Here is an 11,382-nt window from a genome sequence, read left to right on the forward strand (position 1 = left end):
CAGTGACAAGTAGATGACAAATAGACGGCAAACCAATTAGGAATATTTTTTTTTAAAAAGAGGCAATTCTAGGCTAAAATTGATGTAATTGCCCATATGGATCAATGAGATATTCATATTGTTAGCTACTGTTTGACCACTTTGCAGACTCAGCGTTTTAAACAAACATCATCATTGTAAGCAATTTATAGAAGGGTTCGCCATAGCACAGTGCATTAGGGTTAATGCAGATGTGTGCTCTCAAGTAATGTGAAAACCATGCTCGTTAACAAAACACAGTAAGGATTATAGAGTTACTTCTCATTACCGGTAATGTGCATCTTATCTGGGTTTAGACATTGTAATTGTAAAGGGACTCCCAATGTACCTGCAGAAAAATGTTATTCGCTATACAGTATGTAACCTTTTTTTTGGACATGCAAGTTTTAAGATCTTGTATATATATATATAGTATATACCTTATATATTCTTAAAAATTAGATACTCAGATTGAGGTAATCTATGGTTAGTATGAGTAGAATGGGAAGTAGAATTGCCCTCGGAAATTGCACTAATTAAAAGAATTGCAGCCACTGGTAGATTTTTTTTTTTTAAGGGAAACGTCTACCATTTTTATTACTGGAATGGGATTAAGATACGTTTTCAAAAATATTGTACTGGTTTCTTTAACGGTTGTCATTTTTGCATAATATAATGCTTTCAGGCAGTCGCATATTAGCTATTTGTATGTGTTCTAGCTCTGTTATATTAGACCAATTGATTAGACAAACGCCCTGACTCTTTCTCATACTGCCTGTAGTAAGCAATGTAATGGCTCAGGCTTAATAACCCAGGCGGAAACTCCAAGCAATGAGAGTCTATGGAGAAATGGACTTCAATCATCTCAGTGTAGGGATTGAGCAGGGATAGTCACCCAAAATATCACTTGACTGTCAACAAATGATGACCCCAAGGTCTGCAGAAAAAGGAACTTTATTGGAGCAAAATTAGATAAAACGAGTTTTTTTGTCAATGCCGACCTACATTACTGTATACACCACCGGGTTTAATGCTCAAGGAGAAAAATATATTTCCAGTGGGACTTTCCTCATTAAATCGCTCTTTACATTATATCCAAGAGAAATACTGACCTGTAGAATTATGCATTTATTAAGCATAGGTTGAGCAGATATGTAACTGAAGCCTTGGAGAGTATTGCAAACAAAAAGAATACTGCCAATGTATGCCTAGCTATTCATCTGAAGGTTTTTGTTGTCTTTAGTCTAACCAGGTAGAAATACCTTCATGTCTGGGGTACACACAGTACATATCTGAAATATTCACTAAGGTTGATTTTAGGTTAAGTATTCCACTCTATAGAAAGAATAAAATAAAAAGAACAAAATATAGTAACGAGAAAGGAGAACACAGTGTTATTTTATATCATGCATTCATAAAGGCCATGGAGTAATTTATAAAATTGCTTAAGTTCATGGGAAATCATCACTGGATACATACAGTATGCACCTTCTCGATTTGCCTTACTGATGCAACATGTGGGAATTAGGCTTACAATAGAAATGCTAATTATTAATTGTTTTACCTATAAATCATTCAATATATTTGTGCGTACGTTGACCTTTGCAATATAGCCAGCAGACCTGAATGCAACATTAGACCTGGATCCGTGCAGAATTCTGAAAGGTTTCAGGTTCTGAAAGATCTGGGTGTAGAAAGTATTATGAGCCAATATAGTTAATCCATTTTTAGTTGTATAAATCTATTGAGAAGAGATATCCTTAAGGTCAAGCTGCAAAATAACTGTCAAGGGATAGACAGAACCGGTCCACACATACTGTGTATGCCTTAGGAAGCATGTGATGACCAACAGACGCAACCTCATCAATAAAAATGTCATGTTTTTCCTCTTACTGCCACGAAATGTGAGAAATTGAATTGTCGCTACCTGTGGAGTAAATCTCTCGAGAGCCTGAGGGTTTGTAGACCTGTTACACTCAAAATGAAACTAATAATGAAAATGTATAGGTAAATGCTGCTATTGGCATGGGATATAATAATAATGTTTAAAGTACTCACAGGCCCCATTGTACAGCGCTGAGAAATATGATGGTGCTATATAAAACAAGAAATAAAAATAATAATTTTGTCTCTACACAGCTATTAGTAGAAAAAATGGTTTACTTTAAAAACATGGAATCCAATGAAATGGCACTCTGTATTTAAATGTTATCCTTGTACTACTGAAAATAGAGCTTACATACTTTTTTCCCCGTTCAAAACACATACTTTGGACCAAAAATGACTTAATCAGAGTTGGCGTTAGAACTGTTGTCAACAACAAGCCTGATGTAGCGTCCTTGCTTGCAATTCAGTTTACACATCACATGCAACAGGGGTATTGCTGCCTCCTCCAGTGCTCTAACCGGTAACATTGAGTAAGACTTCTGAGGATATACCGTATTGGCTCGGATATAGGCCGCCCCCGTATATAGGCCGCACCCTAAAAGTTTGGTGCTTTTTTAAAGAAAAAAGCACCAAAAAAACATGCTGCCACTCTGTCTCCCCCCCCCGAGATATGCTGCCACTGTCCTCCCCCCCCGAGATATGCTGCCACTGTCCTCCCCCCCCGAGATATGCTGCCACTGTCCTCCCCCCCGAGATATGCTGCCACTGCCCCCCCCCCGAGATATGCTGCCACTGTCCCCCCCCCCCGAGATATGCTGCAATACGCGTATACAACTTCCTGTGCCGGCACTCAGCGGATATGCCGGCACCAGAAGTTGTATACCCGTATTGCGTAGATGTCCCCCGCTGGCCCTGCAAGACACCCGGGAGTCTGCTCTGGTAAGTCTTGGGGGCAGAGGTAAAATGCATCGTGCGGATGGTCACCGGCTGCGGCGATGCGGGTAAACAACCTCCGCTGCCGGGACATCTGCACAATGTGCTTTAACAATCTCCCTTGTTAAAGCACATAAAGCACAAACTTTTAGGGACCGTCCGCATGATGCGCTTAGACAACCTCCCGTGCCGGCACCCCCCCCCCCGTGGAAAGTGCTGGCAGGGGAGGCTGTCTGAGCGTATCGGAGAGTAGGATGCAGATCTGTATCCTAACCCCGCTGCCTGCCCGGCGCTAGACCCCGAATATAGGCCACACCCCCACTTTAAAGACGTAAAGTGGGGGAAAAAAGTGCGGCCTATATTCGAGCCAATACGGTACATTTATTTGATCAGCCTGTGACATATGGCATCATTCTCTAATTTCTCCTCATATTTGATTTCATCTTTACTTTTCAGAGAGTGCATTTAGCTTTTACGTCAAGAAGCCAAGAGAAGATTATCGACTCATTATGAGCGCCATAACTCAGATTCTGTAAAAAGGTCTTGGCCAGGAATAGAATTTAGGGTTCAATTACAATGACCCAACATGAGGAATGGGAATTGATAATTCCCTTATACTTACTAAATATTTTGTGCTGTGGTGTGGCCTGACATTATGAATACAGCATTCATTACAATGGGTGCATCATGTTTTCTAGAAGACAAGGTTGAACAAAGTCTGTCCAAAGCACCAAGAGTGATGATGTAAAGCAACAGGTGGGTCAGGCATAATGAAGGAACAACCAAAAGTGTTTGTTTTTCCATAGGAACATCATTGAAATGTGCTTTATGGGACCTGAGCTGAATTAATTTACCATGTCTCCAAACGCATTGAATTTTTCTAGGGCCCAAAGCACCACACGATGAAAGTCTTCAAGAAAATTGCAAACCTACTTTAAGTGGACCATCTGAAACATCCAGAAGAAGAAACATGAAAAGGAATCTTCAAGGGATGAAAGAAGATTCCCAGCATTTTAAATGGTCCTTATGAAGCTAGTATAAAATATAAATTTTATTATATAAATTGTACAATTTCCAAAAAAAGATTTTATTGAGAACATTTTTAAATGGTAAAAAATAAGACATTACTATTAGACTTGTGCATTCGTCTTCGGGCGAACATGAAAACGAACACGAAGAGTGCGTTTTCGTGTTTGTTCCGAAGACACGTAGAAGAGAAGACAGTGCCGGTAAAACGTAGGCGAAGACGAAGACTCACAACCATGAAGAATCTTCGCCTTCGTCTACTATTCTCCCCGGTCCCTTCCCCATCTTCACAGCATCGCGGGAGTTGACTGAAGTGGAAATCCGCAGGTTCGTCATCAGGGGTTACAGGGCAGTGTGAGTGAGCCTATTGGTCACCTGCAGGGTCTTCCTCTGGCATCAACCAATTGGTTGATGCCAGAGGAAGACCCTGCAGGTGACCAATAGGGCTCACTCGCACGGCCTTTTTAACTCCTGATTTCCGCTCCCGTTAACCCCTGCGATGCTGCGTTGGATAACGGGAGCAGAAATCCGTAGGGTAAAGGGCTGTGCAAGCGACCAATAGGCTCACTCGCACGGCCCCTTACCACTAGTTGCTAGGCAGAAAAAAAAATCAACCTGGGACCCTGCTGCAACAGTTAAAAGTCCGTGCCAGCGACCAACAAAGTCGCCGGTACGGACATTTAACTGACACAGCAGGGACACCAGTGGTCTCCCCGCTGTGCCAGTTAAATGTCAGTGCCAGCGACCAACAAAGTCGCCAGTACGGACATTTAACTTAGCATAAATAACTTACTATAACTTCGGACACAATGCTGCCCTCTGTTGGTTTTACATTAAGTAGCATATGCTTGAAATCCAAAGTTATTATGCTACTCAGTGTAAAACCAACAGAGGGCAGCATTCTGTCCGAGAATATATTAGCTATATATATGGTAGTTAGCTCATTGGTCCCCAGCAGGAGGCCCCCTGCTGGCAACCAATAGAGTTGCTGATCAGCACATTTAAACTACTGGCACCAGAGCTGCTGCGGTACGCGTTAACCCCGTATTAACCCCTTAACCGGAAAAAACGAAGAAAAAACGAATATTCGCCCAAAGAGAAGACAGGAACGGGCGAATATTCGCGGAATACGAAGATTTTTTTTTTGACGAAGACGAGCACGAAGACGAACACGAAGAGCCCCCTGGTGCCCAAGTCTAATTACTATATTAAAATTAGTAATTTATATAATATATTCTGGAAAATATTCTTCCGCATGACACATGATTTCATTTACCTTTATGTTATGGGGAATAGATATTCTCTTTTTTTCTTTCCATGTCCAGATATTTAAAGCGCGACAGCATGTGTTCAGGAATCAAAGATTAATTTATAATCCCTCTTCGCCTCTTTAGCACATGGAACCTCAGCCATATAGCGGAAGGTCATAGAGAGTCTCAGCTAGGATTTAGCTTTCATCTTTATGAATTTTAAAGGAAAAAAGTTATATAACCTGTAAAGCTGTATTTCTTTTCTTTAAAAAAATAGAATGGCGGGTTAAACTTTCACATAGAAATGTAGTGCATTTATATATAACAAGATTCAAAATTTCTGCTTTTGAAAAATAGCCATAATAATCATTGACCTACACACAGACTCATAAAGTTCTACTTGTGAAAAATCTAAGCTAGTAAAAAATTTCATAAAACCACCTAAAGCAAAATTACCTTGAAGAGGGCTGTTTTATTCTTATTGGGGCTTTCTTCAGACATTTGAGGTCTGCTGTGATAATCAAGGTGCGGTGTGGGATTGACACATCAACAAGAGGTAAGTGAGCTAGATATGGTGTGGAAAACACAAAAATGGAAGCGGAGGAGGCATTTTAGCTGACTAGGCTCAGGGTTGCCCCCACTGAGATGATGGGGCATGTCATGCTTTGGGCTTGAGCATGAAGGTAGGTTTCTAACCCTTTTCTGGCTTGTCTAGCTTTAACATCCATAGGAATTGGATCTTTAAAACATTAAAGCAACAGAACTCACTAATTTGGTTTGTTTTTGTTTTTTTTTATGTTTGTCTATTTTGTGCATGACACCTTTCTTTTTGTCGTTGACATGTTCTTCAGGCGTTGACTGCAGATTGTGTTTCAAAATCGCATCAAACAATGGTTCAGCCGTATCCATGATTCCAGGGCGTATTCTGGCCTAGGCCAACTGGAGAGTCAGATTGCCTTGCGCCAGTGTGCCCAAACACCCTGGAAAACTGTGCCAAGACAGCACAACCTCCGTTAAATGCAGTAACCAGCACTGTTCACCTACAGGAGAAAGATCAATGGAATATGATGTAATATCTTACAACTGAACAGTGAGATCGCTGGTTGTGGAAGGGGCATTCCATCTGTCCACACTCACCTTTGCAAGCTACAAGCTACTAGCCAGGCTCAGAAAAGAAGGTGCATACCAAACAATCTTTGATATGTGGCATGTTTTTCATCCCCAAAGGCCTTTCAGTACAAATAAAAGCATTAGTTATTTAATGTCCTGCTCTTCAGTTCATTTAAAGTCATTTGCCAATTTACAGGATACGCTGTTAATTCGTGTCCCAGCTGGCAGGATAAGTTGCAATTTGGCTACATGTAGAAACAGCTGACCTCCTAATTACTAATTGTGTTCTGACATAAAATAGCACATTTTCAAGCACCTTCTGCAAATGTACTATTTACTTTGATACAAGGGAAACGTTAGTTACCAGAAAAAAATAAAATATAGATATGTTATATTGCCACATGCTACTCAGCCAAAGTATAAAACATTAGATCCCAAATGTTTACTTTCAAATGTTCAAAAAACTTTAAACTGTAATAAAAAAAACAATCCAAATGATTATTCTGAAATTGAAAAGGAGAAAGAATATAGAAGAAATAGGAATAGAAAAATCAAACATGGAAACAGGTGCTGGAATCAAACAGAGATAAAGGCAACCCAAGAAGAAATTGAGAGTGGTATAAATATGGGGATCGCTAGGTTGTTTTTTAAGGTTGGGGAGGTTCAAAGATCTCCCAAATAGTACATGGGCACAGAATCACCAGATGTCCAAATTCCAAATTGAAAAATGTGGCCTTTTACCCAGTGATGTGTGTGAAAGATTTCCAGGAGGCCTGGTTATTGGAGCTGATTCTGACGAGACGTAGACAAAGAAAAGACAGAATAACAAGAAGAGGCGAGAGAAGAAGCATTGAGTAGAGAAGGTAGGGAGACATTTAGAAAAAGAGTGGGTGAGAGAGTGAAAAAGGAACAAATTGCAAATTAAAACATGGAGCTCTTAAGCTCTTCTTTTGTTTCATTGGGGTCCCTCCTCCTTTTTGGACATTAGTACGAATTAATGAAATTTGCAAATTTCATTAAAATTGGTACAAACCCGAATGCACAAGTCTATTGCTCACTGATGTCTCATGTGTATTACATCCAGTGCGTGCAGAGGGGTGCACACAAAATGGTTTCTCAGAGAGGAAACTGATGTCCTTCAACCACATCCTTTGCCAAGCTCTCTTTAAAGGTTGCCGGCCTGGCATAATCCTGGAAAAAATCCGCACACAGGCAGAATTTATGATGCTTTATGATTATAAGGCTTTATTGGGGCTGAGCGTTTATATAGTTTGTTAAGATGTTTGAAATGAATATCCCTCATTTCCCTTGAAATTGGCAGTGATTTTATAATCCTAATTATAGCTTTCATTTGTCCCTTCTGAGGTTGGCACAGATACGCAGATTGTTCTAGAGCTCTAAGGAAATAACAGATGCATTTTGCCAGTTTTTCTGCGTGCCGTATTATAAATTAGTTTAAAAATAGATACATAGATAAGACAGAAAAGAACCAGTTACCCATCTAATGTGCACTTCTTAGTTATTAATACTTTAGGGAAGCTTTATGCACATCACAAGCCTTCTAGAAACTCTTCACTGTATTTGCCTGCACTACTTCCACTGAAAGTCTATTCCAGGTATTCACTACCCTTTCTGTAAAGTAGCATTTTCTTGCCTTACCTCTCAGTCTTTCAACCCCTAACTTTATTCAAGTCTTATAGCTTTGACATCTTATTTTTATTAACATTATTCCTTCTTGGGGGAAATAACTCAAGTTTCTGCTATGTTATGCATTCATTTTCAACACTTGTGTAGCTACAGTATAAGAAATCATTCACTTGGGTTTTAGAGAGATGTTTTTCAAGGATCCGTCTGCAATATAAGTCACGCAGGTTGTACCATTGAACTTTTCCGGACTGAATATGTTTGAATGAATAGTAAATATCTGTGCAGTAAAGTCGCATTGCTATTTTTGCAGCTTTGCTCCTCAAAAATTAGGATCGGCTTTTCAGTAAGGATCGGCTTTTCATATCTCTAAACAAGATGTACATTTTTTGCTATTTTTGTGTGCTTGTTGAAATTGGTGATTTTGTGCGAGTGAATGATGTGGATTTGGGGATTTATTAACTAAGCACTGAGTTTGTAAGTAGGTTGATAAGAGCATAAAAAAATCTGCACACCAAATTCATTATGCATAATGAGGTTCACAAAACACATTATTATTATTATTATTATTATCTTTTATTCATATGAGCCCAACAATTCACACAGCACTTCTTACAATACATACGAAGACAACCCGATACATCAGGTAAGGAGGCCCCTGCTCCCAGGGGCAGGTTGGCCCAGGGGCAGCCAGCTCTTTGAGAACAATCTTGGATGGTCCCAGGAGGCAGGAATACAGTCGGATTACACATAATGATGTTACGTGTTATGCATTAAATAGATGTAATGTAAGGATGTTTTAATTTACTGGTGGTAGTTAAATGGAACAGCCTCCCAGCAGAAGTGGTAGAGACTAATACAGTGAAGTTATATAAACATGCATGGGATGTGGATGTATTAAATATGAGACAAAGGACGGAATAAGGTTTGATTCTTTACAACGAGAAAAATTGGCAGATTAGATGGGCCGAATGGTTCTTATCTGCTGTCAAATTGTATGTTTCTATTCTACAAGCCAAGGTAGAAGAACTATAATGTATGTGAATCACGCACATCTTTTTTGCAGAAAACACTTTTTTTTTTAATACACCTCTAGAACAATTGTGCATTAAAATGTGGTTACTACCATAAAGCTATAGCTTTGATGCACCCTGAGATACACCAACATACCCTATAGAGGAATGTAGAACATTTTAATGGATTCCAGTCATTTAATGTGAATCGGCTTTTTCTCAAGTATTTTTATCTCTGGTTTAGTATATGTACATATTTAGTTTTTTTTTTTTTAAACACACAAAAATCTATTTTATCCATTTTATTTTTGGGAACAGCTGAATGCTCATTAGCCTTTCCAAAGAGATGCCCGGCTCTTCAGTTTAGAATGCAGACTGAGCAGTTTTTCCTCTATGGAGTTATTTATGTGTTTTATATATGCAATGTATTTCATTGTTACCATGTATTATTTGATTGCAGCTGTTCCTTCCTTGGTGACACGTCGATAAAAGAGATATAATTTAAATTTATTTCACGCACACATTCAGAATATGGTTTGGATCTTTGTAACTAATAGGCAGAGTGGAGCCCTTTGTGAATGTTAATGGCTTTTTACACAATGCGATGAATCTGTCTTCTGTAGAAATAATGTCATGAAAATATTTTTAAAAAGTCAGCTAAAGTCATCACTGAAAAAGGTTACAAAGTAAATCATCACCGGTATAAGGTAGAATTACGCTTTATTATCTAAGCGCAATTTAAAATATAGTATTTTCTTTTTTGGGAGTTAAAACCAGAACTGGGAATAATTGAATACCAGCCCCATATATCACGGTGCCATTTTTGGGCTCTGGACCCACTAGTTTTTGTTCAAAATAGGAACAAACCCTACATTTTAAAGTATATTTGAAAAACATATAAGTCTTAAATAAGAAATATGAAAACACATAGTTCCTAATATAACTGTGACCCATAAAATCGTGTTATTGGTTCAGACCAACTGAGAGAGCGCAGATATAGTTTAAATAGCGTGAAAACATTTTTAAGTTTGAAATTACCCTTTTTCAAATTAATTTAAATAAACTACTGAAAACAAAATTATTTAAAACTGAGACATTACTTTTACAGTAGGAAATAAACAGGGCAGCTCTCCTGAAAAAAACTTCAAGCTAAAAATGTAAGAGGGAGGCTAAAGAAGGGGGGACTAGATACAGTGAATGTGTGTATATATATTTATATATATGTGTGAGTGGATATTGTTAGAGTGGTTGTGTGTGTATGTAAGTGTATGGTTTTAGATTGTGTGTACACGTGTTTAAAGTGTATGGTGGTAGTGTGTGTATATGTATGTACATGTATGTTTATATGTGTAAGAGCGGCTATGTGTAGTGTATGTATGTGTAAATGTATGGTGTTAGAGTGCATGTATGTCTGTATATTTGTGTAAGTCTATGGTGCTGGAGTGGCTTTGTGTGAATGTTTATGTAAGTGTATGGTGTTATAGTGACATGTGTGTGTTGTAAGCGTGTGTGTAAAGTGTTAGTGGGTGTGTATATGTATGTTTATTGTGTTCCAGTTGCTGTATGTACGTATGGGTTGGTGTAGAGCTGCCACTAACTATCATCATACCTCCAACATTTTAATCCCTCACCACAATCATTATTCTCCAATGACTCACACCACCATCATCATATTCCTCCCTGCCATCATTTCCACCGCCTACCATTATCACCCCATATTGCACCACAATCACTCCCCTCCATCTTTATACTTTCTTACATAACTTCTCATCATCTCTCTACCCATCCTTTACTTCCCCATCATATGTATACCCCTCCCTAAACTTGCCCCCCTTCATATTCATACAATATGCAACAATTAATTCTATAAATTCCACATATTTCTCTTCTCTTATGACCTCACGACCTTGTCTTCGTCCTCTGGCCGTCTGCAGTGAGTTATCGCTGTTCCAGATATGACCTCATATCCTGTGCGGCGCTGACGGGCAGACATGCTGTAGGAGTTTGAGTAGGAGACATGCGCATCAATCCGCACAGATCTCTTTTGCCCCTCCAGCTGCATTGGCGGTGGCGGCCTATGCACATATTATTAGATGGCCGGCCTCATAACCAGCCCCAAGGGAGGTGGCTACAGGCAAATCTCCGGGTATCCGAGTAGGCCAGTCCAGCCCTGGTTATATAAATTCAATCAATAAAAATAATAAGCCTATATTTTATTTTTTAAATAAAGTTACAGTATAAAACAAAATTGTTGACAAACATTATTTTTTAAGTTTTCTCAAGATATTCGCTAGTGTACAGTGCTGCGGAATATGACAGCACTAGAAAAGGCAATAAATAGTAGTAGTAGTGATAATAATAATAATAATAATAATAATCATAATAATAATAGTGTCTCTAGATTGTAAGCTTGCGAGCAGGGCTTTCTCCACCAAATGTATCGGTTTGTCTTAGTCTGTCAATTCTTGTCTTGTCATATCCCTTGAATTTATGTATTGTAT

This window comes from Sceloporus occidentalis, unplaced genomic scaffold (genome assembly GCF_023333645.1).
Source record: "Sceloporus occidentalis isolate IW3139 unplaced genomic scaffold, rSceOcc1.0.p SCAF_120, whole genome shotgun sequence".
Classification (NCBI taxonomy): Eukaryota; Metazoa; Chordata; class Lepidosauria; order Squamata; family Phrynosomatidae; genus Sceloporus; species Sceloporus occidentalis.